This window comes from Danio aesculapii, chromosome 20 (assembly GCF_903798145.1).
Source record: "Danio aesculapii chromosome 20, fDanAes4.1, whole genome shotgun sequence".
NCBI classification, from domain to species: domain Eukaryota; kingdom Metazoa; phylum Chordata; class Actinopteri; order Cypriniformes; family Danionidae; genus Danio; species Danio aesculapii.
Window position 1 is genome coordinate 15,626,926 of NC_079454.1, and position 26,802 is coordinate 15,653,727.

The 26,802-nt window shown below is 41.9% G+C and overlaps 1 protein-coding gene across 1 annotated transcript in view; it reads right to left on the bottom strand.

Moving 5' to 3' along the window:
• tshr (thyroid stimulating hormone receptor) overlaps positions 1-26,802 on the bottom strand; it is a 220,833-nt gene that overhangs the window by 109,015 nt on the left and 85,016 nt on the right.

The following is a 26,802-nucleotide window of genomic DNA, read 5'->3' on the forward strand; positions in this document are numbered from 1 at the left end:
TAGTTCCACTGTTAATATAGCCTATTCTCATGTCTGTGTAAACATACAAAGTGAGGCGAGTGCATCGATGCCCATTCTGACCAATCACATACATTTCTGTTGAGCTTCTGAGCACCATGGCTATTCAGCTCATGCTGGTATGCTCTCTCATTGGCTGCAGCTCGTCTCTACATCTGACTGCACGTGGGGTCGAGTCGGCCGACTGCTCTGGAATATTCAGCATGCTAGATATTGTATTTTCTTCTGCAAGATGTTGGCGACGCGTTAGCGAGCCTCTTTGATACATTGTTCAATTGTTCAGACATAAAGACTGCCGATTGCTGAGCACCCCCAGATTTTTTCCAAATCACAGCCCGATCTGTTGGCAAGCTCGTTAACTTCCAAATCGGGCTCAAATCAGGCTTAAAATCATGTAGTGTGAAATAGGCTTTAAGTAGCAGTAGTGGCATCAGTGTGGCCTTTGGTTCATGTAGTCTTTGGTTCATCTGTATCATGGCTTGACATGTTGTACCTTACAGAGATACTCTGCATACATTGATTGTGTAATGATCAGTGCTAAAAGAGCTCAGCCTTGTTTCAAAACCAGAAATTTGGATCAAGTTTTTATGGATTTGTTGTTCTCATTCAGAATGAAGGGAAACTGCTTTGTTCCTTTCTCTTTTATGCTTATTGTTTGTTGAGGACAGAGATAAAGAATGCTATGATTTGTTTGCCCTGATTGAACAAGCTCAAGAAGTGATTCATTCATTATTGAAGACTTATGGGGCCTGTTTCAGTATAAGGAGGTTAAACCAACTCTGAGTTTAAACTTGAACTCTGAGTTGATTTACTGAGAGATTAAAAATTCAGAGTTTTCGGTTTCAGAATCGCTGATCTGAGTTAGGTCAATCAACTTTGAGTAGAGCAACTTAGAGTTAAGCACGCACACTGCGACTATAAAAAGGCATTATCAATGGAGCGCAGATATTACGAGTGACTATGAGATCACCATTTCTTTCTCCAGCTGAAATTGAAGTGTTCATGAATTTATAGCAATATGACCATATATTTTAAAAAGCAACACCACTGCATCAGTCAAACAGAGACAGTTAGCGTGGGAAATCAGCTGCTCAAGTTAATGCATAATTTTACATTTAAAGTATTTAAATATTTAAGTATAATAAAAAAGTAATGTAATGTGTGACATTTATAACATTTTTACACATGTTGCCAATTTTATACATGTTGATCAGTTTTAATAAATTTAAAAGTGCACTTGTGTGTCTGCCTCTATTATTGATCAAGTGATAGAGGTTGATATGACATTTAGAATGTAAGCAGAACTAAAGAATAGTTTTTAGAAAGAATAATAATCCCATATAATCTAATAACAGTACATGTCCCAGTCGAAGGACAGTGAATTTAAGCTAATTATTCATTAAAAAAGGACAAGCCATTCTCGTACATGACTTTGTTCTTTGTGTGACTGAAATGTAGGCAATAGCTATGTTTCCATCCAAAAACATTAATTAAATTTATGTGCACAACTGGAATAGCGCAGATGGGCAAATAAAGCAGCGTTTCCATCCAACGAGTCAAAGAGAGCAAAATCGTCACTTCCTGATTCCTGGCGCCAAATATCAACAGTAAAAACAGAATTTACTTCTTTTCTTTATTCAATAAATGTTCTTGCACCTCAGAAGACAATGCTGAAATACAATGAGCGCACGGGGGCGTTTGAAGCCATGTGACGTGGAGAACAGACGATGCCAAGCTCCAATATATTATTATTGGAGGTCAATAATAATATAATGACTTTAACACTGAAACTGTTAAGGCGTTTTAGAATGAATGACCAAAACAACATTTAAGATGTGTTACAGTGTTGAACTGGCTGTTCAAATGCTGTGTTCACACCAGATGTGGTACGCACGGATAAATCATGCTATTTGAGCATAAATAGACGCATGAACATTTTGAGTTTACTTGCTTCATTCGCACATCAAATCCACTTAATTTGCGCATCAAATTCACTGAGCCATAGACGCGAATTCTCATGATGGGCAGGGCTTCTGTCTGCCCAGTGACTCTAACTTTATTGCTAAATGGCTAACATAGATTTTATTGAGAGAATAACTGTGTTTATGTGCTTTAGGAAGGCTGATAAACAGCAACAATACATTTGGAGCCATATCTGAGTCCATTAGATCCATTCTGAGATGCACCCAGCTCTGTGAGCTCATAAACTCTTCCACAAACTGTACCTGGATGATGGAGGCTTTCAGCGGTGCTTTAGACTGAGCCGAGCCCAGTTTGATGAACTGTTGTCCGGCCTCGGCAGGAGGATTTATCACGTCATAATCATTCCCCTACAAGAGAAATTTCCTGATTGGTTAGCGTGGTGCGAATGTTTGCTGAAGTTCAGATTTTTCAACTCCAGCGATTCGCGCGTTACGCGTGTCAATTGTGCAAAACGCTCAACTCACGCCACTTCATTCAAGCATATCATGCCGCAGGATGTCTATTCGCGTCTTTGCATTGAGTTAACATGTAAATCACTCGCGCTTGATGCTTCTTCCTCGTCTGGTGTGAATGCAGCAATAGAGCTCAGTGTCCAAGCACATTAATAGACAAGCAGATGGAACAAAAAGTGTACAAGCAATAGGGATAACTGCACCATGAAGTGAATTGTGAAACAAAACTCATTAAAAAATGTGGGGGAGATTCACAATGAGTTGATCGCAGCTGCAGTCAGTGCTTCAAGAACCACTACACACAGACATGTGCAAGACATGAGTTTCAGCTGTCACATTCCTTGTGTCAAGCCACACTTGAACAACGGACAGCGTCCAAAGCAGCTCGACTGGGCTAAAGACTGTACTGCTGCTGAGTCGACCAATGTTATATTCTATGATGAAAGTAAAATTTGCAATTACTTTGAAAATCATGGTCCCAGAGTCTGGAAGAAGAGAGGAGAGGTACACAATTCATGTTGCTTGAGGTCCAGTGTAAAGTTTCACAGTCAGTGATGACTGACTACAGCTGATTAACTTCTCCTTCGACAAAACTATCCCGAACAGTGATATTATTCAGAGCATGATAGTACACACATAACTCCATTTATCTGAAAACTTTGGCACAATGACCAAAGGTGACGCCCATTATGCATATGCAGGCTAAATGATACCCTCATCCAGCATTATGCTAAGGTCACACTGCGGTTTTATCTCTGACTTACTAGTTAAAACTGATAAAATACTAATTGTAGGAGACTTTAACATCACATAGATGACGCTAACGACACATTAGGGCTCGCGTTTATAGGCTTACTACATTCACTAGGGATAAAGCAAAATGTTATTGGTCCAACCCATCGCTTAAAGCATACACTAGATCTAATTCTGTCTTCTGGAATTGAGGTCATTGATGTAGACTTTATACCACAAAGTGATGATATCACAGACCACTACCTCTTACTATATAAGCTGTGTTTACCTGAAATTATCAGATTCGCTCCGATATATCACCCTAGTAGAACTATTGTTCCATCCACCAAAGATAAATTTATAAATAACCTACCTGATCTTTCTATTTCGAAATGCACCCGCAAACGCAAATGACCTTGATGTAGTAACCAGCAGTATGGATGCCATCTTTACTAGCACTCTAAATACTGTGGCACCCATCAAACTAAAAAAGGCTAGATATAATAAAACTACACCATGGTATAATAGTCATACCCGCACTCTCAAAACAGCAACCCGTGCCCTGGAACGTAAATGGAAAAAAACGAATTTAGAAGTTTTTAGAATTGCGTACAAAGACAGTATGTCCAGCTATAGGAGGGCTCTAAAATCTGCCAGGGCTGAGCACCTCCGCAAACTGATAGAAAATAATCATAACAATCCTAGATTCTTATTTAACACCATTGCTAAATTAACAAATAATTGGTCATCTTTGGAACAAAACGTTCCACCGCAAATTAGTAGTGATGACTTCATGAATTTTTTCAGTGATAAAATAGAAGGCTTTAGACAGAAAATAGGAGATATTAAACTTTCTGCACCGCCTTATACTTCAGATCCAGTAAACATCCCACTGAATCTAAATAACCTACAGTGCTTCAAAATCATAGAACAGGAAGAGCTAGATAAAATTATCAATAGTTCTAAACCAGCTACGTGTATGTTGGACCCAATTCCAACAAAGTTACTGAAAGAATTGCTATCTGTTATAGGAGAACCTCTTCTTAACGTTATCAACTCTTCTTTATCTTTAGGCCATGTTCCAAATCCTTACAAGTTAGCTGTCATTAAGCCTATTATTAAGAAACCACAACTGGACCCCAGCAACTTAGCTTATTATAGGCCTATTTCAAATCTTTCATTTATGTCTAAAATGCTAGAAAAAATAGTTTCTGCTCAATTATGCTCCTTTCTGCAGACGAACAATGTTTTTGAAGTGTTTCAGTCAGGTTTCAGAGCTCATCACAGTACAGAAACTGCATTAGTGAAAATAACCAAAGATTTACCCTTAGCTGCTGACCAAGGGTGCATCTCGTTTTTAGTTTTACTCGATCTTAGTGCGGCATTTGACACCATTGACCACAGTATCCTCATAAATCGCTTAAAGTCTACAGGTGTCCAGGGACAGGCTCTACAATGGTTTAAGTCATACTTAGCTGACCGGTACCAGTTTGTGAATATTAATGGACAACCTTCACAAGTCAGCCCAGTAAAGTACAGGGTGCCTCAAGGATCAGTTTTAGTCCCTTTGCTGTTTACAATATACATGTTACCCTGGGAGACATTATTAGAAGACATGGGATCAGCTTTCACTGCTATGCAGTGATACTCAATTATATATTTAAACTCAACCTGACGAGATGTCTAAACTGTACAAGTTAACTGAGTGTATTAAAGATGTTAAAGACTAGATGACCAACAATTATCTTCTCTTAAACTCAGACAAAACAGAATTATTACTTATTGGGCCTAAATCCTGTACACAGCTGATCTCACAACTCGACCTACAATTAGAGGGATACAAAGTTAGCGTTAGCTCTACTATAAAAGATCTGGGTGTCATATTAGACAGCAATTTAACTTTTAAAAATCATATATCCCATGTCACAAAAACTGCTTTCTTTCATCTGAGAAATATTGCTAAATTACGAAGTATGCTATCCATTTCAGATGCAGAAAAGCTAGTCCATTAACAAACTTCAATTAGTACAAAATGCCGCAAAACGCAGCAAAATGCCAGAGTTCTTACCAGGTCTAGAAAATTTGATCAAATCACCCCAATTTTATCCTCCTTACCCTGGCTGCCTGTTAAGTTTCGTATTGAATTTAAAATATTGCTGCTTACATATAAAGCTTTAAATAATCTAGCTCCTGTTTATCTAACCAATCTTCTGTCTCGCTATAATCCAACTCGCTCTTTAAGATCTCAAAACTCAGGGCTTCTGGTAGTACCCAGAATAGCTAAGTCGAGTAAGGAGGTCGAGCCTTCTCATTTATAGCTCCTAAACTCTGGAATACCCTTCCTGATAACGTCCGAGGCTCAGACACACTCTCCCAATTCAAAACTAGATTAAAGACCTATCTGTTTAGTAAAGCATATACTCAATGCACCACTTAGCGGGTTCCCACACAGGTTCTGCATCTTGTTTATATACACTATGAACAGCAGCTACGCTAATTATTCTCTTTATTCTCCATTTCCACCTGGGGATACTCTTCCCGAGGCCCTCAGACTATGCAGAGTCACTGATTCGATCCAAGACCAATGACGAGATGATCCCAAGGTTTCCATATCCTGGACCAGGCCGTTGTAACATGGGGAGTGACAGACAACTAAGGTTTAGGATCCACGTGCAGGTTTATTCAAAGTCCGGGAGGCAATGGTCAACACAGATGCAAACAGATGTAAAAGGCAGTCCAGAATCGTAGTCAAACACAGGCGAGAGGTCGGTAGACAGGCGGCAGACAAGGAGAAAGGGAAACCAGGCAAAGATCAAAAACACGGAGGAACAAGACTAAGAGAAACACGTTGTAATGTCACTTTACAGAAAACAAGACTCGGCAATGGAAGTGAGAGTGTGTGCTCTTTAAATAGTGTGTGTAATCAGTCTTTGACAATCCTCAAGTGGTGCAAGTGTAATCAGTCAAAATGAGGAAGCATGTGTGTTTGTGGACGGAGTGCATGTATGAAAATGTAGTCCATGAATGACGGATTTGTAGTCCAAGTGAATGTGTGTGAGATCCAGCGATCTAGGAAATTACGATCGCTGGTGATCGTGACAGCCGTATCCTGAGCAGCTACTGTGGTGGTCAGAGGAGTGGAACATGAGACTGATTCCTGTGACGCTCCAGAGACAGACGAGTCTTCACTGAGGCCAGCTTCCAGCCTTCGCCGCTGAGACTGCAGCTCTGCACAAGACGTTTGGCCAGCGGAGAAATTAAAATGATCGTACCCAACTGAGTCTGGTTTCTCTCAAGGTTTTTTTTCTTCACTTTCGCCAATTAGTGAAGTTTTTTGTCGCCACTGGCTTGCATGGTTCGGGATCTGTAGAGCTGCGCATCGTTGGATTTACTCTTCAGTGTTTGGACTCTCAGTAGTGATATAAACCACACTGAACTGAGCTAAACTGAACTGAATTTAAACACTAAAAACTGAACTACACTGTTCCAATTTACTATGACCTTTTTATGTGAAGTTGCTTTGACACAATCTACATTGTATAAGCGCTATACAAATAAAGGTGAATTGAATTGAACACTAGAGTTTGTGCATGCAACATTTTATTGTACAAAATAATTCAGCAAAAGGGGTGGGATTAAACAAGATGATTAGACATTTAAAAAAGCAAGCGATTAGTCCATGTTTTAAATTTCTGTCCAAAGAGGTCATGTTTTGATCTTCGATTGGTCTTATGCAGTCAAGTGATGCTATTTCACAGTTCACCAAGCTTAACGCAGCGAACTGCGAAACGTGTTGCACAAGTTTTTGTTTCCGGTCAGCGCAATAGCCTAGTGGTTAGTGTGCTGACACATGGTGCAGTAGCACTTCAGGCGTCCCGAGTTCGAATCTCGGCTCAAGGTCATTTCCTGTCCCTACCCTCTCTCTCTCTCCCACTTCGCTTCCTGTCTGAAATACTGTCCTATCAACTTAATAAAGGCCAAAAATAAAAATCTTAAAAAAAAAAAAAAAAGCTTTTGTTTCCGGTCTGGGAGTATTTGTATGTGTATGAATGGAAGTCGAAAAGTGCAGTGTGACCCCAGCTTTAGAGCTATCTGCTCCTCAATCAATTTCCTTTTTGCTGGGGAGGCACGATATGGGGTAAATTTACAGGTTTTGCAGAGCCTGTGTCAACTGAAATCTCAGCTAATGTAGTATGTCGTAATTGGCTACAGAACAAATGGTAAAAACCAGACAGTAGCTCTATCAGCTACACTCCTCGATCCTCAGACAATTAGCCACTATGACTCAAGAATGAGATAACAATGACTCCCCTTTGTCTGAAAGGCCTGTAGGCTACACTGTTAAAAAAATCTGTTAAATTTACAGAAAAATACCAGCAGCTGTGGTTGCCAGAGTTTTTTCCGTAAAAAATACAGAAGTTTATAGAACTGTTGACATTTAAAGAAAATAACCATATTTCATTACTGACACAAATGTTCAGTTCACAAAAAAAACGTTGCTTAGTGCATAAAAACATAAAGTCATTCAATGCACTAATGTGTTTAATAAATACAATTGTTATATTTAAAAATGGAATTATGTTTTGTTTATGGCATATAGTTAACTAAGTGATGTGGGTATATGGTGTGCTTCAATCCGGCCACCACCGCAAGTGCGGGAAGCGCTGTAAATTATAATTTTTACAATAAGTGGTGAAACAAATACATTTAAATTTTTATTAAGTGTTGTTTAAATCAAATAATAATAATACGAAAACATTTATTTAAAAAGTATTTTGTGACACCCACATCCGTCATAAAACTCAGGTTTTAATAACTCAGAATCCATGCGTTAGTTTTAGTCGGATAAAAACTAACGCCTACTGTATGCAATACTATATGTAAAAACTAAATTATTATAAACTAACTACACTGGGAAACGGCAAATCAACAAACTATGTTTGTGATAATGGGACCTTGGCTAACGATGGTTTTGGGAAACGCATCTAATTATATATTTTTCACTATAGACTATCCTTTGCCGTGCAACAATTTTGCTTTTGACCTAGATGTCGAGTGAAAGCAACACGCATCCCGGCATTATGGTTTTTTTAAACAAGCTATTGTTTTCTTTCTCTACATGCGCGTGAAAGAGAAAATGAAAAGAGAAAATAAACAGACAAATAATATGCGGCTCACTTTGCATGCGGATATGCCCATTTATTTAATTAATTTATTAAACATGAGAGTTTTTAACATGAAGTGGCAGTTGGTCAAACATTTTTAACATAGCCTGTAATAAATAATAAATAGCTTACTGATAAAGTATGTTGAGGTGATCGCAAGTTCACAACTGTGAGATAATGTGCTGTTAGGTGATGTGCTCTACCGGCAGGATAATCTATGTTATTTTGCTGTTTTTCATATGCGCACGTTTAAGATTTGAGGTAATAACATTGCCATGATGGTCAAAGAAATCAAAACATTATTTTCACCCCAACGCAATTTTATCGGGCACTAAAGGCTAATAACTTAATTCTTATATTTGCTTTTTGAAGCCTATGGCTTCTCACCATGTATCTTTTCTACAGCATACAGTATAGTGTAAGAGCATATCTATTACCAGGAAAACTAAATCAAAATTATATTTTAATTGAACACATCACAACACATACAGTAAGCTACGCCTACAGAACAGTCTGTTTAGTATTGTGAAAAGGCAAAGCTGAATATCTGTGGTTAAAGTGCCACCCAGCGGTCAAATGCTGCTGGCGCATCAATTACCGCCGTCGCCGCGGTATGAATGGCGGCAAAAGGAACACATTGAAGTAGTAACATCTGTATGTGTGTTTACAATAAACAAACAGATTTTCACTGCATTACTAACGACACAGTTGCATTTAAACAAAATAAGATGCAGCATAAAATCAAATACTTTAAGTTAAACTTGGACTTGCACCCAGATGCAACAATGGTGACACAAAAAAACGTTTTACAGAATTTTGCTGTTTTTTTCCTTTCTTGATTTTGCCGAAAAATCCTGGCAGCTGTGGTTGCCAGTTGTTACCGACTCGGTCCCAGTCATTCCCCTCGCTGGCCAGCAGAGGTCACCATCCCCGGACTTTTAAGCATTACATCATCCATCTAAACTGATTGTGCACACACCTGAACTGAATCTAGTTAACGACCCACGCTTCCTATATAAGCCACACTCAAACACCAGTTCATTGCGAAGTCTTGTTTAGCCCCGGCCAGCATTACTGAGTGTTCTTTCCTGTCTGATCTTCTGAGAATAACCCCGGACTGTTTCTGACTTCTGCCTGCCCACGACCCTTGCTTTATACACGGACTCTGAACCACGCTGCCTGCCCTCGACCCAAGCCTGTCTAACGGATTCTGAACCACACCGCCTGCCACTGATCTATGCCTGGTAAATCACTCTGTGTCTGTCAGCCGCCAGCCCCAAGACCATTATTGATTACTGTTGATGTGTGTTTGCACTTTAGTGCGTATTGGATGTTTGTGTTTGACTGTGACTAATAAATACTGCATAATGGATTCCTCCGTGTCAGTCTCCTCGTTACAGAAGACTTCGCCCAACATGGATCCCGCAGCCGTACAGGTTTTGTCCCACGAAGTCACAGCTCAAGCTCAGGTATCAACCACACATCAGCAACAGTTATCTTATTTTACCCAGCTAACAAATGAATTGGTGAAATCCCTGCAAAACCTGCAAGCTGCTCCTACAGCGCAACTCACCGCCAACTACTCTCCAAGTCAACCATTTGTTGCACAGACCCAGACTGTTTCCGGGGTTCGTTTGGCATTCCCCGATAAGTTCTCAGGTAACCCAGCTAAATGCAAAGGCTTTTTACTTCAGTGCAAACTGTTTATCGCCCAACAGCCCCACCTGTTTAAGGATGAGAACGGTAAAATTGCTTTTGTATGTTCACTGCTCACGGGAAAAGCATTAGACTGGGCTACTGCAGTTTGGCCAGACAGCACCCCGATATTTCCCTCATTTAATGACTTTCTCAAACATTTTTGCACTGTGTTCGATCATCCTGAGGGTGGTCGTAATGCTGTGAGGAGCTTTTGTGTGTTCAACAAGAGATCGTCCTGCAGCCGAATTCGCTCTGCATTTCCGCACACTGGCAGCGCAAACGGGCTTTGCTGATGACCCTCTTAAGACACTCTACAGGAAAGCTCTTAACCCGGAACTGCAAAAGGAGATGGCATGTCGTGATGATGGGAAAACATTGGACCAGCTCATTGAACTTTCAATCAGGTTAGACAATCTGCTTTGCACCCGTAATCCCTTGTGCTCTGTCATTCCCAGTCCTGTATCTCCAGAGAATCCCACTGAACCCATGCAACTGGGCAGAACCCGACTAACCCCCGAGGAACGTGAACGAAGACGGAGAAATCATCTATGCCTATATTGCGGTCTTTCAGGTCATACGAAAATCCTGTGTCCCAACAAACCTCCGCCCAAGGCCCTTCCGGTGAGTGCCACCACCGTGTTCACGACCACTAATGACGTTCTGAGTGTACCCGTTTGTTTAAGATGTGATGAGATTGAGATCTCGACTCTGGCCATGGTCGATTCAGGAGCCGCTGGCAACTTTATTGATCACACGTTTGCCACTACCCATTCCATTCCTCTAACCTCCTGTAATTCTTCCCTAGCCATCACTGCTATAGACGGGCGCCCCCTGGGGGAAGGACACATAAAATTCCGAAATCTGCCAATCTCTCTTCAAACAGGCTCTCTTCATGAAGAAAAACTCTCCCTTCTAGTGATTGACTCTCCTCGACACACCGTTATCGTCGGGTTACCCTGGTTACAACTTAATGACCCCCAAATTTCCTGGAAAAATGGTGAGATCGCAAAATGGAGCAATAATTGCTTTAACCAGTGTCTACACTCTGTCCTCCCTGTCCAGATTAACACCATTGCCAGTACTGAAGACCCCGAATTATGTCAAGTCCCTGAAGCTTATCACGATCTCATCGAAGCCTTTAACAAACAGAAAGCTACTAAGCTCCCGCCCCATCGCGAGTATGATTGTGCCATCGAGCTACTGCCAGGTACAACGCCCCTCGTGGTCGGATTTTTCCCCTCTCTCAACCAGAAACTGAAGCCATGAATACTTACATCTCTGAGGAGCTGGAAAAGGCTTCATACGACCATCCACTTCACCTGCTTCAGCCGGGTTTTTCTTCGTTAAGAAGAAAGACGGTAGTCTATGCCCCTGCATCGACTACAGAGGACTGAATGAAATTACTGTCAAGTACCGCTACCCCTTACCATTAGTTCCAGCAGCCCTTGAACAACTCCGCTCAGCCCAATACTTTACCAAATTGGATCTCCGCAGTGCTTACAATCTCGTCCGTATCCGACAGGGGGACGAATGGAAAACCGGGTTCTCTACCGTAAATGGCCACTATGAATGCCTCGTTATGCCCTTCGGCCTAGCTAACAGTCCTTCCGTGTTCCAGGCCTTCATAAATGAGATATTTAGAGACATGCTCAATCAGTGGGTCATCGTATACATCGACGACATCCTTATATACTCCAATTCCTTACCTGAACATATCCAGCATGTCAGAGCTGTTTTAAAACGTCTGATTCAATACCAGCTGTATGCCAAGATCTCTAAATGTGAGTTCCATCAAACCTGCATCTCATTTCTGGGCTATATCATCAGTCCCGAGGGAGTCACCATGGATCAGCAGAAGGTCGACTCCGTCACGCAATGGCCACAACCTGAGACCATCCGACAGCTACAACGTTTCCTGGGGTTTGCCAACTTTTACAGACGGTTTATCAGAAACTTCAGTACAATAGCAGCTCCCCTTACAGCCATGGTCAAAGCCAACAACGCTCGTCTGAAGTGGAATCTAGACGCCATTAGAGCATTCAACCAACTCAAGTCCCGTTTCTCAACCGCACCCATCCTGTGTCATCCTGATCCTAATCAACCATTTGTGGTCGAGATCAATGCATCCAACACGGGTATTGGAGCCATTCTGTCCCAGAGATCCTAAACCACGAATAAACTCCATCCCTGTGCCTTTTATTCCCGTAAGCTCAACCCAGCTGAGAGAAATTATGACGTTGGCAATCGCGAACTCCTAGCCATGAAAGCAGCTTTGGAGGAGTGGAGACATTGGCTTGAGGGCGCTAAACACCCATTCACCGTTATTACAGACCACAAAAACCTCGAAATATCCGGTCCTGCAAGAGATTAAACCCTAGACAAGCAAGGTGGGCTCTATTCTTTACTCGCTTCGACTTCAAATCACCTACATCCCCGGTTCCAAGAATGTCAAGGCGGACGCTCTCTCTCGCCTTTCGATGAAGAACATTGGCTGAGGATGTCGAGCCAGTCTTGAAGGATCCCTTAATCCTAGCACCCATTCAATGGGATATCGAGAATGAAATCATTCAGGCATCTGAACAAAACCCTACTCCGCAGGCATGTCCCGAGAACAGAATCTTTGTTTCCCCGTTGCTTCGTGAAAAACTTATTGCTGAAGTCCACAACCATCCAGTTCCGGTCACCCAGGCAGCACAGCTACAGTTCAACTAATCCAGTCCCGCTACTGGTGGTCATCTATCAATAAAGATGTGATCAATTTCATTAACAAATGCTCTTCCTGTCAGATGGCTAAACACTCCCGTCACCGTCCAGCCGGGCTGCTTCAACCCTAGAGGTCCCACGTCGTCCCTGGTCACACATAGCCATTGATTTCATCACCGATTTACCTCAGTCCCAAGGGAATACCACCATACTTACCTCGTTGATCGTTTCTCTAAGGCTTGTCGACTCATGCCATACCCAAGCTGCCGACAGCTCTGGAGACGGCAGAACTACTATGTGAATGTGTATTCCGCTACTATGGTCTACCTGAGGACATCATCTCAGATCGAGGCCCCCAATTTACCTCCCGATTGTGGTCTGCATTCTTCAAGAACCTCCAGGTCAACATCAGTCTAACTTCAGGCTATCACCCACAGTCCAACGGACAAATGGAAGGCCTCAATCAGGAGATCGGTCGATTCCTGCGCACCTATTGTCACTCCAACCAGGCGGAGTGGAACAAATTTCTCATGTGGGCAGAATACGCGCAGAAATCTCTGAGAAAGTCATCTACAGGTCTGACTCCCTTTCAATGTGTACTTGGTTTTCAACCCCCTCTATTTCCCTGGTCTGGTGAAACTTCCGAACTCCCAGCCGTCGACACTTGGTTCAAGAAATGTGAGGAGGTATGGAACGCAGCTCACACCAATCTAGCGCATGCCATCCGAAGATTTAAAGAACAGGCTGATCGGCATCGTCGTCCTGGTCCCACGTATTCCCCAGGACAGTGGGTGTGGCTATCCGCTCGAGATCTTCGCCTGAAACTACCCTGCAAGAAACTCAGCCCTAGGTACGTGGGTCCTTTCCAAATAGAAAGACAAATCTCTCCTGTTTACTTTCGACTGACACTCCCTAACCATTATCGTATCTCTCCCACATTCCATGTCTCTCTGCTCAAGACTGCTGTTGGTCCAGCCGAGGTGGATAGGGAGGTGGCAGCCGGTGAACAGGGTCCCCCGCCTATCATGATCGATGAAGAGGAGGCTTATCGGATCCACGAGATCCTGAGATCCAGACGCCGGGGCGGACAACTACAGTACCTTATCGACTGGGAGGGGTATGGCCCGGAGGAAAGATCTTGGATCAACCGTAAGGACATTCTCGACCCAACTCTGGTGAATGAGTTCCACTTGCAACACCCAGAAACGCCGGCCCCTCGCCCCCGTGGAAGACCCCGGCGTCGCGATTCTTCACACTTCAGGAGCCGTTCGTTGGAGTGGGGCTCTGTTACCGACTCGGTCCCAGTCATTCCCCTCGCTGGCCAGCAGAGGTCACCATCCCCGGACTTTTAAGCATTACATCATCTATCTAAACTGACTGTGCACACACCTGAACTGAATCTAGTTAACGACCCACGCTTCCTATATAAGCCACACTTAAACACCAGTTCATTGCGAAGTCTTGTTTAGCCCCGGCCAGCATTACTGAGCGTTCTTTCCTGTCTGATCTTCTGAGAATAACCCCGGGACTGTTTCTGTTGCCTTCTGCCCTGCCCACGACCCTTGCTTTATACACGGACTCTGAACCACGCTGCCTGCCCTCGACCCAAGCCTGTCTAACGGATTCTGAACCACACCGCCTGCCACTGATCTACGCCTGGTAAATCACTCTGTGTCTGTCAGCCGCCAGCCCCAAGACCATTATTGATTACTGTTGATGTGTGTTCGCACTTTAGTGCGTATTGGATGTTTGACTGTGACTAATAAATACTGCATAATGGATCCCTCCGTGTCAGTCTCCTTGTTACACTAGTAATCTACTGTTTTAGCATTTTACATTTGTAAATTCCGTTTACATAATATTTCTGTTAAAAATCACAGTCTGTATTTTTCATTGAACACATTTAACTCCTTAAATCCCAGATATTAAGTGTCTAATTGAAGGAGGATTGAGAATTTATGATGAACAACTATTAACAAGCAGAATCACTGAAGGAAAGAAAACGCAAATTACAGCCAAAACCAAAGATGAAATAAACTGATAATAAAACTCTAAATTTAATAAAAATAAAACAAACTACACAATAAAATTGTAATCTCTCAATATGTCAGCAAAGATCAATAAACAACTCCACAAACATCAAGAGCTTCATTTATTCACAACTATAATATCAAAATCAGCCTCACCTGCATGTGCACTCAAAGAATATATTGTTAATTATTACTGAAAATTGAATGCTGTATGTAAATAAAACTTCTTGACCTACAGCAGTCAATGACTGTTTTAAGGTCTAAATACATCATCCTTGATAAGAATGTTTAATCTATGGCAGAACTCAAAAAACACACAGACATCAACAATGGGTCACAAACAAAAAATAAAAATCAAATAAAAATCAGCCCAGAACAATACAAAACATTCTATTGAAATATTACCTCCCAAAAACCACATAAAACAAAGGCAGAGAAATAAATTGTAAGAACTTTAAGCTGCATAATATATTCATGCTGCAATGCATGCTGGGATTTTGTACTATGTTGGCACCCAGCATGCACTGCAGCCTGAATGAATTAAGCAGCTTTCTTTAGCAACCATGTTTGATGTTCATATCCTGATTCTTGATGTCTGTGTGTCTTACTGAGCAGCTGGAGTTCTCAATCTGCAGATTTTGTGCATGAAACTAATACATTTTTTTTTTCTTATTAATTCCTTGATAATTGTTTGTTGAACCTTCATGGGATGCTGTAACATATCCCAAACAATATCAAAAAAATATTGTCTATGGCTTAATTCATAAAATACTAAAAGATATATCTGTAACAATTAAGTACACACAGTATAGTTTCTCATTGCCTTTCTTGTTATAATTGATGAGTTTCAGAAACACAGTTGTAACTGCCAGAGAAACATTAGGATAGATTAGTAGCGGTTCAAGAGCCCAACTAAAGCAGCCTCTGATCTTCATGATGGTGAGGTTCAAATGAAATATTTTCAATTAAAATATTCTTGCAGATAAGAGAGAATTGAAGTCAAACTGTAATCAGTAAAGCTGCGGTCACACTGGGCTTTTCCTCCACATGGAGACTTCCATTTATACGCACGCGAATGCATCAGACCGGAAACGCAAGGTCATGTGTCAAGTTTCGCATGTTGCTGCGGTGCAAAGTTCAAGCTTGGTGAACTCTGACCTGCGAAATGGCATCACTTGACAGAGTGAGACCAATCGAGGATCAAAACAGGACCTCTCTGGAGAGAAATTTAAAACATGGAGCAATCGCTCGCTTTTTTAAATATCTAATCTTGTTAAATCTTGCCCCTTTTCGCAGTGCCATATGATAAAATTTCGCACACACAAAGCCTAGTGTGATCATAGCTTAATGCTGTTATTTAAAGGAGTTGTTTAATCCTCTGTTTTAATTGTTGGTTTGGTGTGTGGCTGTGTTGTTCTTTCCTTCAGTGATTGTGCTTGTTAACAGCAGCTGTTCATCAATGTCTAAATTCAGTCGTTTGTGGTCATTCAAGCTGCGGTCACACTTGACTTTTCCTCCCATAGACTTCCATTCATACGCACGCGAATGCGTCAGACCGGAAACGCAGGGTCATGCGTCAAGTTTCGCATGTTGCTGCGGTGCAAAGTTCAAGCTTGGTGAACTCTAACCTGCGAAATCGCATCACTTGACTGCGTGAGATCAATTGAGGATCAAAACAAGACCTCTCTGGACAGAAAATAAAAACATTGAGCAATCGCTCACTTTAATAATGTCTAATCATCTTGTTTAATCCTGCCACTTTTCGCAGCGCCGCACGACAGAATTTCGCACACACAAAGCCCAGTGTGACCGTAGCTTCACTCTGTCTAGTGCAGTGGTGCTCAACCCTGTTCTTGGAGATCGACCTACCGGCAACGTTCAGCTCCAACCCTGATCAAACACACTGAACCAATTAATTAGGACCTGAACAACACTCGATAATTACAGGCAGGTGTGTTTGATATGGGTTGCAACTGAAATCTGCAGGAAGGTCAATCTCCAGGAACAGGTTTGGTCACCCCTGGTCTAGTGGACTAAACTAAAGCTGCGATCACACTGGGCTTTTTCCCTATAGACTTCCATTCAAAGGCACACGAATGCGTCAGACTCTGACCTGCGAAATCGAATCACTTGACTGCGTGAGTCTGCCAATCGAGGATCAAAACATGACCTTTCTGAACAGAAATTTAAAACATGGAGCAAATCCCTCACTTTTTTTTAATGTCTAAACATCTTGTTTAATCCTGCCTCTTTTCGTAGCGCCATACGACAGAATTTCGCACACACAAACTCTAGTGTGACCGCAGCTTAATTGACTAATTTAGGGACTGGTGAATGAAGGTGTGTGGTGAGATTTCAGACACTCTGATTAGTTTCTCAAAAACAAAGGTTAGATCTGTTACAGTTATTTTCTGTATTTTGTACAGAAACTAGCTGTTGATCATTTAACAGGTTTCACTTGTAGATTGTACAGACTTTTACTGTTAAAATCACGGACATTGTTTTACAGTGTAGCTAGAATTGGCCCCTCAAACACAGTGTCTTGAACATCCCAGTCTGGGACCCCCATATCAGCCACATCCATGTTTCCAAATGTTATTGTTCTGCTAGGAACATGAATGCGAACTGAGGCTTAAAGTATAAAATCCATCCCCAATATCATTGGGACAGTTAGAGTGGCAGAACAATTGTGAAAAAAAACTATACTCCTGAAACCAAAATGTAAGCCAGGTACTAGCCAAGGGTTTTTATGTTCCTGCATCTGCCAATCTAAAAGGGGAAACATCAAAGTGGCTTAGGTCAGGTCCTGTATCGTGGGCAGCTGCCAGTATATCAACCTGTATTGCAGACAATGAAGTACCTGTATCTAAAGTGGCCATTTTTTCAGCATTCTTGCAAGAAAAAAGGAGTATTCCAAAGAGAAATTGAAGACCACATGTCATTCTGCCACCTAAATCTGTGACCTCAGCCTCCAATGCAGAATCAATGAGACCCCTGTCTGGACAGTTTTTTCATGTTCCTGGCTGGTTTACATCTTGGGCATGATCGAACTGTCACCACTGGCAAATAACATGAACAGTAAATGAGCCCATGTGACTCTTCATCAGTTTTCATTTCAGCACTGCCATGATGCATGCACCTCATGTACATGGAGCAGTCAGTCACTCACTGTACCGTATAGAATAGGGATATTTTTCCAGCACATGGTTACAAATCATATCATTTTGTGCTGCTTCTGGTGGAGGAGCCTTTAGTTTTCCGAATCCACACAACATGTGGGCTGCAAACGTCAGCAAAGGCTCATCCACTAATTGAAAGCAATCAAGAATGACCCTCTAAATTCCCTCTTGGTTATCTGAGGACAAGAAAAATTTATTAAATAAATCTGCAAACAGATCATAAATTAAAACATAAGGCCACAGTACCTGATACCAGCGAGCAGGCTTCCTTGCCAGAAATAAAAAGATGGCCTGTGGTGATCTTAGAATGGTGGCATCTGGAAAATGGAAATTACCACCCGTGGTATGTACTCCAGGAGATTGCGTTAGCTGAGTACTACCACAAGCAAAACCTCCTTGTGATTCCACATAAAAACCGGGGATACTGAGCATCTGAGTACACATGATGCTACCCAGCAGAAACCTTTAGTCTGCCAGGTGTAGAAGTCAAATGTTTCCCCACTTTTTTCCTGCTTATCAGCATTTGCTGAGGATCCATATATATATATATATTTTTTTTTTTTTTTCCAAGTATTTCCCTCTGGAGGTTCAATAAATCTGTCAATGTCAAAGTTCCGGTGGGGGAAACCGGAATACAGGGAGAACATGGAAACCTCACACCGAAATGCCAACTGGGCCAGCTGGGACTAAAACCAGCAATTTTCTTGCTATGAGATGACAGTGCTAACCACTGAGCCACAAATGTAGCATTGGCAATGTCAACTGACCCACTGTTATAAATCCTCAAAATATTCAGACAAAATCACTTTCAAAGTTTTACCAAAAACTAAAAAAAAAAACTTGTAGGTCTGTGTTCGTTGTAAAATTTTGGCAGCACTGTCCATCTTCTATGTAGTGACAAATTTTAATCCCAGTCATGGTAAAATAAGCAAATCTTTCCAAACATGAACGTTTCAGATACAAAAAGGCCATTATCATTGCGTCATTCACAAGTGATTAAGTCATTACCATAATTTCTAGAGCTGTGAACCTACACTGGTCTCACGGTTCAGTTCAGTTACGATTATCATGCCATCGATTCGGTTCAATTCGATATCTCGGTGCATCACGGTGCATTGACGATGCTTTCCATACACAGTTTTATATTTTCTTCACAGCAGCATTTCTTGTATTAAAATGTACAATATAAATTATTCTGCCCCTTAATGTTTTCTTCTTCATTAAGAAAATTATAATTAAAAAGTTCTTAGTAATTTGCCCTGTAGAATGTGTTATTGAATTAGAAGGCAGTGGCTCTGTAATTGTTCTTTTGACGAACACTGCCATCTTGTGTTCACATTGCGGAAAGCAGCAAGTGACAGGAAATAGGAAGAACAGAGTAGCCATTTTGTAGAAGCTCTTGCAGTGGAAAGACCTACGTGCTGTGTCTCTGCTTACTACTTGGTATTCTGCTCTTGATAAGGCATGATCTGTAAGTTTAACGTATATTAGTTGCTTAGGTATATATTAGAGCTTTGTTTAGCAACATTATTACCTTTTGTGTTACTGCACATTATATTTGTTAGTGAAGTAATTGGAGCTACCTGTCTTCCCATGCGCTAGCCTATAGCATGCTAGTATGTAGTTTAAAAGTCATATTCATGTATGTACAAGGACACTGGATGTATATTCATGTCATTATTGTTTCTGTTACAGTTTTACAAAGAAAATAAGGAAGAAATATTACAAGTGGTACATCAGTAAAGCTTCGAACAATGCTACACTGTCTCACGAGTGCTTACTGAAGCCATTTATGTTTAGCTCGCTGCATAGGCTAAATAAGTACATTTGGCTGAGGGCAGAAGAGTAAAAAGATCATCTAAACATCAAGTGCATCACTGCAATCTTGAGAAACATTGCTTCAGCAAACATGTCCAAACATGGAGACAGCTCACGTCTTTCGCAACTGGAAGTCAGATCAGAGTGCAAATCATCCACGTCACGTCGGTCAAGTAGCTCAGCAGCCAGCCTCGCTGCAGCACAAGCACGAGCCAACGCTGAAGCTGCCCGCGCTAGAGCAGAGTATGCCAAACGACAAATAGACATGGAGGTTGAAAAGGCTCGTATGGAAGCTAAACTTAACGCACTCAAACAAGAGGGAGAAGCTGAGGCTGCACTCGCTGCAGCAAGGGTCCTGGAAGCTGCAGTTTTGGACCAGCCAGGGTTTGTGGAACCACCAAACCTACCTGCTACGGCCACATCTGTCAGTCGCACTGAAGAGTATGTAAAAAGCCACTTCCACAATAATACTAATATGAAACCAGAAAAAATGGATAAAGAAGAGGATGACACTCACAACAGCCATAATGTAGAACCAAGCCAACCACCCACTGCTCCAGATTCATGTGAATACACCAACAGATCTCCACCCGCTTGTCAGTCCAGGTTTTCACCACCTCACTCAAACCTAAGAACATCTGACATACCACACCTTGCTACTCTCCTCTCACGTCGTGATCTATTGACAGCAGGGCTCACAGTGTTTGATAATAAACCGGAGACTTATTTAGCCTGGAAATCTATGTTTCACAATGCCACTGAAGATTTGGATCTAAAATGTAGTGAAGAGCTTGACCTAATCATTAAATGGCTCAGTGGCGAATCCCTTCAGCATGCTCTCAGAGTTAGAGCTGTACACATTAACGACCCAGTCACTGGTCTTCAACGTTTATGGCAAAGGCTAGACAGAAATTATGGCTCGTCAGAAGTCATTGAAGCTTCTTTGTTTAAACGTTTGGAGAGTTTTCCTAGAGTGTTGCCCAAAGACAACCACCTCTTACAGGAGTTAGCTGATCTGCTTTTAGAAATCGAAGCAGCCAAAAACGAAGGTTATCTTCCTGGCCTCAGCTTTCTTGACACTTCAAGGGGAATAAACCCGATAGTAGAAAAGCTCCCAAATAGCATGCAAGAGGCGTGGGTCAACCAAGGATCTAAGTATAAGAAAGAGCATGATGTTCACTATCCACCTTTCTCCTTCTTAGTTCAGTTTGTTAATGGCTATGCTGAGATGAAAATGGATCCCAGCTTCTCTCTGCAAAACTGCTACAGTGCACCTATGAAAGTGGAACGGCCATCAGTAAGACAACCACGGTTCAGAGCCCCAGTGACAACAAACAAAACGCAGATTGGCGCATCCTATAATAAGTTACAGTCTCAGCCACTTGAACCAGATAAACAGTGCCCTGTTCACAAAAAGCCACATTCACTTGCCAAATGTAGAGGCTTTAGAATGAAAACACTAGATGAGAGGAAGAGTCTTCTGAAACAGCTTTCCATCTGCTTCAAGTGTCTTTCGTCTACTGATCACAGAGCCAAAGACTGTAAGGACGTCATTTGCTGTTCAGAATGCAAAAGCGACATGCACATTACTGCTATGCATCCTGGTCCACCCCCGTGGACAGTTGCATACTCCGAAACATTAACAGAGGCACAAGGCGGGGAGCCAGAACCCCTAAGCCCCAAAGTGTCCACGTCCAATTGTACTGAAGTATGAGGGCAAGGACTGCAAGGAAAGTCTTGTTCAAAAATTTGCCTTGTCAGTGTATATAACAGGTCAGAACCAAATAAGAAAAGGAAAATGTATGCCATTTTAGATGACCAAAGTAATGTCTCACTGGCTCGGTCCCCCTTTTTTGATATGTTTGATCAGCATGGTGAAGTCCTTCCATATACACTGAAAACATGCTCTGGCACAGTAGACAAAATGGGGCGTAGAGCTCATGGCTTCGTCATTGAGAATATTAACGGGAAGGTGTCTATGCCACTGCCTAGTCTCACTGAATGCAATCAGATTCCAGACAACAGGAGCGAAATACAGCAGCAGCTGTTCATCCTCATTTGTCTCATATAGCTGGAGAAATACCACCTCTAAATCCATCAGCAGATATTCTCCTCCTCCTGGGTCGAGATGTCATTCGAGCTCACAAGGTATGACGCCAAGTGAACGGCCCCCATGATGCACCTTACGCTCAGCAGCTCGATCTTGGGTGGGTCATTGTTGGAGATGTCTGTCTCTCAGGAGCTCATAGGACTACAGTGAACTCTTACAAGACAAATATACTAGATAATGGTCGCCCCAGTTTCCTCTCACCCTGTGAAAATAGATTTTACACTAAACTGAAGTTCACAACAGATAGCCCTCTTGTCCAAAGCACACAAGTCAAAGATGTGCTGGGAAAATGCATATTTAAACAAACAACAGAGGATGAAAAGATAGCACTGTCTGCAGATGATGAGGCTTTTGTGAACATTATGCGAAATGAGTTTGCTAAAAATGAATCTAATGACTGGGTAGCCCCACTTCCTTTCCGTTCTCCACGACCACGCTTACCCAACAACAGAGAGCAGACTCTCAATCGCCTCATGTCATTAAGAAAGACACTGAAAAGAAAACCTGAGATGGAGGACCACTATCTGGAGTTTATGGAAAGGCTCTTCAAAAAAGGACATGCAGAAAAAGCTCCTCCCATCAAACCCCACCAAGAATGTTGGTATCTTCCACACTTCGGCATTTACCATCCACAAAAGTCAGGTAAAATAAGAATTGTTTTTGACTCAAGTGCTGAGTGTGAAAATGTCTCTCTCAATCAGGTGTTGCTTAAAGGCCCTGATTTAAATAGCAGTCTTGTAGGTGTGCTTTTGCGCTTCAGGAGTGACCTATTTGCTGTTATGGCTGATGTGGAGCAAATGTTTCACAACTTTAGAGTCAGGGAAGACCATCGCAACTACCTGCGCTTTCTGTGGTTCCATGACCACAACTTGGATGGACAAGTGGAAGAATTTCACATGACTGTTCATGTGTTTGGAAATTGCCCATCACCATCAGTTGCTATTTACGGATTCAAGAGAACTGCTGAAGAAGGAGAAGAGGAATATGGCAGTGATTTGAGGGAATTTATAGAGCGCCATTTTTATGTTAATTACGGGCTAAAATCATTCACCTCTGAGACTCAAGCTATTGACGTGCTACGTAGAACGCAAAAAATGCTGGCTCAGTCTAACATTCGCCTACACAAGATCTCATCGAATAGTCCTGTCGTTACCACTGCTTTTCCACACGAAGATCTAGCCACAGGGCTGCAGGGACTCGATCTCGGACAACATCCACCACCCATGCAACACAGTCTGGGATTAGGTTGGGACCTGTCTACGGATCAGTTCTCATTTCAAGTTGAGATCAGTGACAAGCCTTTCACCTAACGAGGAGTGTTATCTGTTATCAATAGTTTATATGACCCCCTTGGCTTTGCTGTGCCAGTCAGCATTGAAGGTCGCTCCATTCTGAGAGAGATTTCTACTGACATCAGTGAATGGGATACCCCACTACCAAAGGAGAAACAAGAGAGGTGGCAAAAATGGAAAGACTCTCTAAAACACCTACAACATCTTAAGATTCCTCGAATGTACACATGCATTCCGTTGTCCGAAGCAGAAAGAAAAGAAGTGCATATTTTCTGTGACGCTTCAACTAAAGCTGTTGGGGCTGTGGCCTATCTGAAGCTCATCGACATAAATGGGAAGAGTGAAGTGGGTTTTCTTCTCGGCAAAGCTAGGCTTGCACCAAAGCCAGATATCACCATTCCTAGGCTGGAACTTTGTGCCGCTGTGCTGGCCGTAGAAGTGGCAGAACTGATCCAGGGGAGAGCTTGACACTATCATGGATGAGGTAAACTTTTACACAGATTCAAAAGTGGTCCTGGGCTATATCTTCAATGAGAAGAGACGCTTCTATGTGTATGTCCATAAACGTGTGGAACGCATTAAACGTTCTACCGAGACCCATCAATGGCATTATGTGTCCACACATCTTAACCTAGCTGATCATGCCACAAGAGCACTGCATGCTAAGCATCTACCCCTTTCTACATGGCTCAGTGGACCTGCATTCCTCGCCGACTCAGGGCAAAGTTCGACACAGGAAAAGCCCTTTGATCTTATTAGCCCCGAATCTGATGCTGAACTTCGCCCGGAGATTGTATCATGTGCTACCTCCTTGTCAGAACACAGGCTCGGAACTGCAAGATTTGAAAAATTCTCCAGTTGGACTTGTTTGAGAAAGGCTGTGGCTAGGTTGCAACACATTGCTAAGTCTTTCAAAGAAAACTCAGAAGATGCATGTCACGGATGGCACAAGTGTAACAAGTACCTTACTGAAGAACAACTTCAGGTAGCAGGGGATACCATTATCTATGCAATTCAAAGGGAGGTGTTTGCAGATGAAATCAGAGGTATGGAAAAGGACAATCCCAAGCACAAACAAAGTCCTTTCTACAAGTTAAGTCCCTTTATGGACAGTAACAAACTTCTCAGAGTCGGAGGTCGGTTTACAAGGGCTCAATTGACGACAAATGAAAAGCATCCTGTAATTATTCCCAGCAAACACCACGTATCTCAGCTCATAATTAGACACTTTCATGCACAAGTACACCACCAAGGCAGACACTTCACTGAAGGTGTGATCAGAGCTGCAGGGTTTTGGATAGTTGGTGGGAAGAGAGCGGTTAGTGCTGTCATCTTTCGCTGTGTCACAGTTTTATATTTTCTTCACAGCAGCATTTCTTGTATTAAAATGTACAGTATAAATTATTCTGCCCCTTAATGTTTTCTTCTTCATTAAGAAAATTCTAATTAAAAAGTTCTTAGTAATTTGCCCTGTAGAATGTGTTATTGAATTAGAAGGCAGTGGCTCTGTAATTGTTCTATTGACGAACACTGCCATCTTGTGTTCACATTACAGAAAGCAGCAAGTGACAGGAAATAGGAAGAACAGAGTAGCCATTTTGTAGAAGCTCTTGCAGTGGAAAGACCTACGTGCTGTGTCTCTGCTTACTACTTGGTATTCTGCCCTTGATAAGGCATGATCTGTAAGTTTAACGTATATTAGTTGCTTAGGTATATATTAGAGCTTTGTTTAGCAACATTATTACGTTTTGTGTTACTGCACATTATATTTGTTAGTGAAGTAATTGGAGCTACCTGTCTTCCCATGCGCTAGCCTATAGCATGCTAGTATGTAGTTTAAAAGTCATATTCATGTATGTACAAGGACACTGGATGTATATTCATGTCATTATTGTTTCTGTTACAGTTTTACAAAGAAAATAAGGAAGAAATATTACAAGTGGTACATCAGTAAAGCCTCGAAGAATGCTACACTGTCTCACGAGTGCTTACTGAAGCCATTTATGTTTAGCTCGCTGCATAGGCTAAATAAGTACATTTGGCTGAGGGCAGAAGATAAATATATTTATATACTTTTTGTAATACAATTTTGTCATTTAATACAAAAAGTCAGATGTATAAACTGTACCTTTAAACAACACAAGCACTTATAGCAAATAATATAGACAAATATAAAAATCCCACTCTCTTTCTGATTCTTGTCTACCAAGTTCTCTTACACCCCTTTGATTGGTCACACACTCAACAAAAAGGGCTGCGATTGGCTCTTGCTCGCTGCGCTCTTCACAGATGAGTGACACTGATAAGCGGCAGCGGCGATCACAGCTGATCCATGATAGACGCGGTGGAGAAAACTTGCTCGTGTCTGTATCCAGCTGTAAAACAGCTGAAAGGAGAGGAAAATTCACGTCAGCAGGTCAAATGGGCCACAGTGAGAGAGAGAGAGAGAGAGAGAGAGAGAGAGAGAGAGAAATGGAGTTTACTTTCATTCTCTCAATCACAGTGAAATAGGGGCTTCTGCTGTAAGTGTCAGTGAAAGACTGATCCAGCAAACACACACACAGTGAAATTGTGCACAGTTTCTGTGTTTTTAAGTAGTTGGAGCGCTGTAAATACTCGCGCTCGCCTCCCTTGCCATAGTAAGCTACGGCAACATATCGTATGTGAAATAAATGACGTCATAATAACCGGTTGTGATTATTTCTAAACTGATACCGAATTGTCCACGTCTGCATCGCAGTGCACCGAAAAACAATTAATTTTGACAACCCTAATAATTTCCAGCGAATTCGCAGATAAGCCAGGGATTATTTTGTTCAGGCACCACTTGTAACCCCATGCATCATGCATGTAGAAAGGTACTCATCATGCAGGTCTTTGCTGAAAACATATTTCTTTACTAGTAAAAGCAAAGCATAAACCAAAACCAGTTCAGGAGTTTGCACAACAGCCACCTCTCGTTCACACACACCAGTGCAGGTGGGAAAGGAAAACTTCTTGAACACCTGCACTATTACAAAACGAGTGGGAAACCACCAGCTTGTTCTTCAAATTTACCCTTTCCTAGAAACACGCCAGGGTTAATATTGCTGAAGTTTCAAAAACAGTGGTGAGTTAATGAGGACTTCAAAAAGTATTGACATATAGCTTTGGTTTTGATGCAATCTGCGCTCTCTGTCCTCCACATATTTCTCCTCCACTGTCTCATCCTTGCTTCCCTCACACACCCAGTTGTCAATGCTTGATGTTAATAGTGCAACAGAAACACTCTTTTCCACTTTAACATCCTGCTTAGATGGGATCTGTCCTGTCTCCACCAGGTCAATGCACCCTACTTCCTCTAAACCCTGGTTGTCTGATGTTCTGAGAGAACATTGAACAGCCCTCAGGTCAACAGATAGAGCATGGCACAAATCAAAAGCCCCTGCTGACCTTAGCAGGTACCAAACCCAGCTGGCTTCATTTGCCACCCTACTTAATTTGGCCAAAACCCTATTTTCCACTAACAAAATTAACAACCAGCAACTTGTCCAGAAAATGTTTGTTTCATCTTGTTTCATCTCCCGATTGCCAAAGCAGGTTCTAAATAATTCATTCTGTTTTTATTGGACCTGTCTGCTGC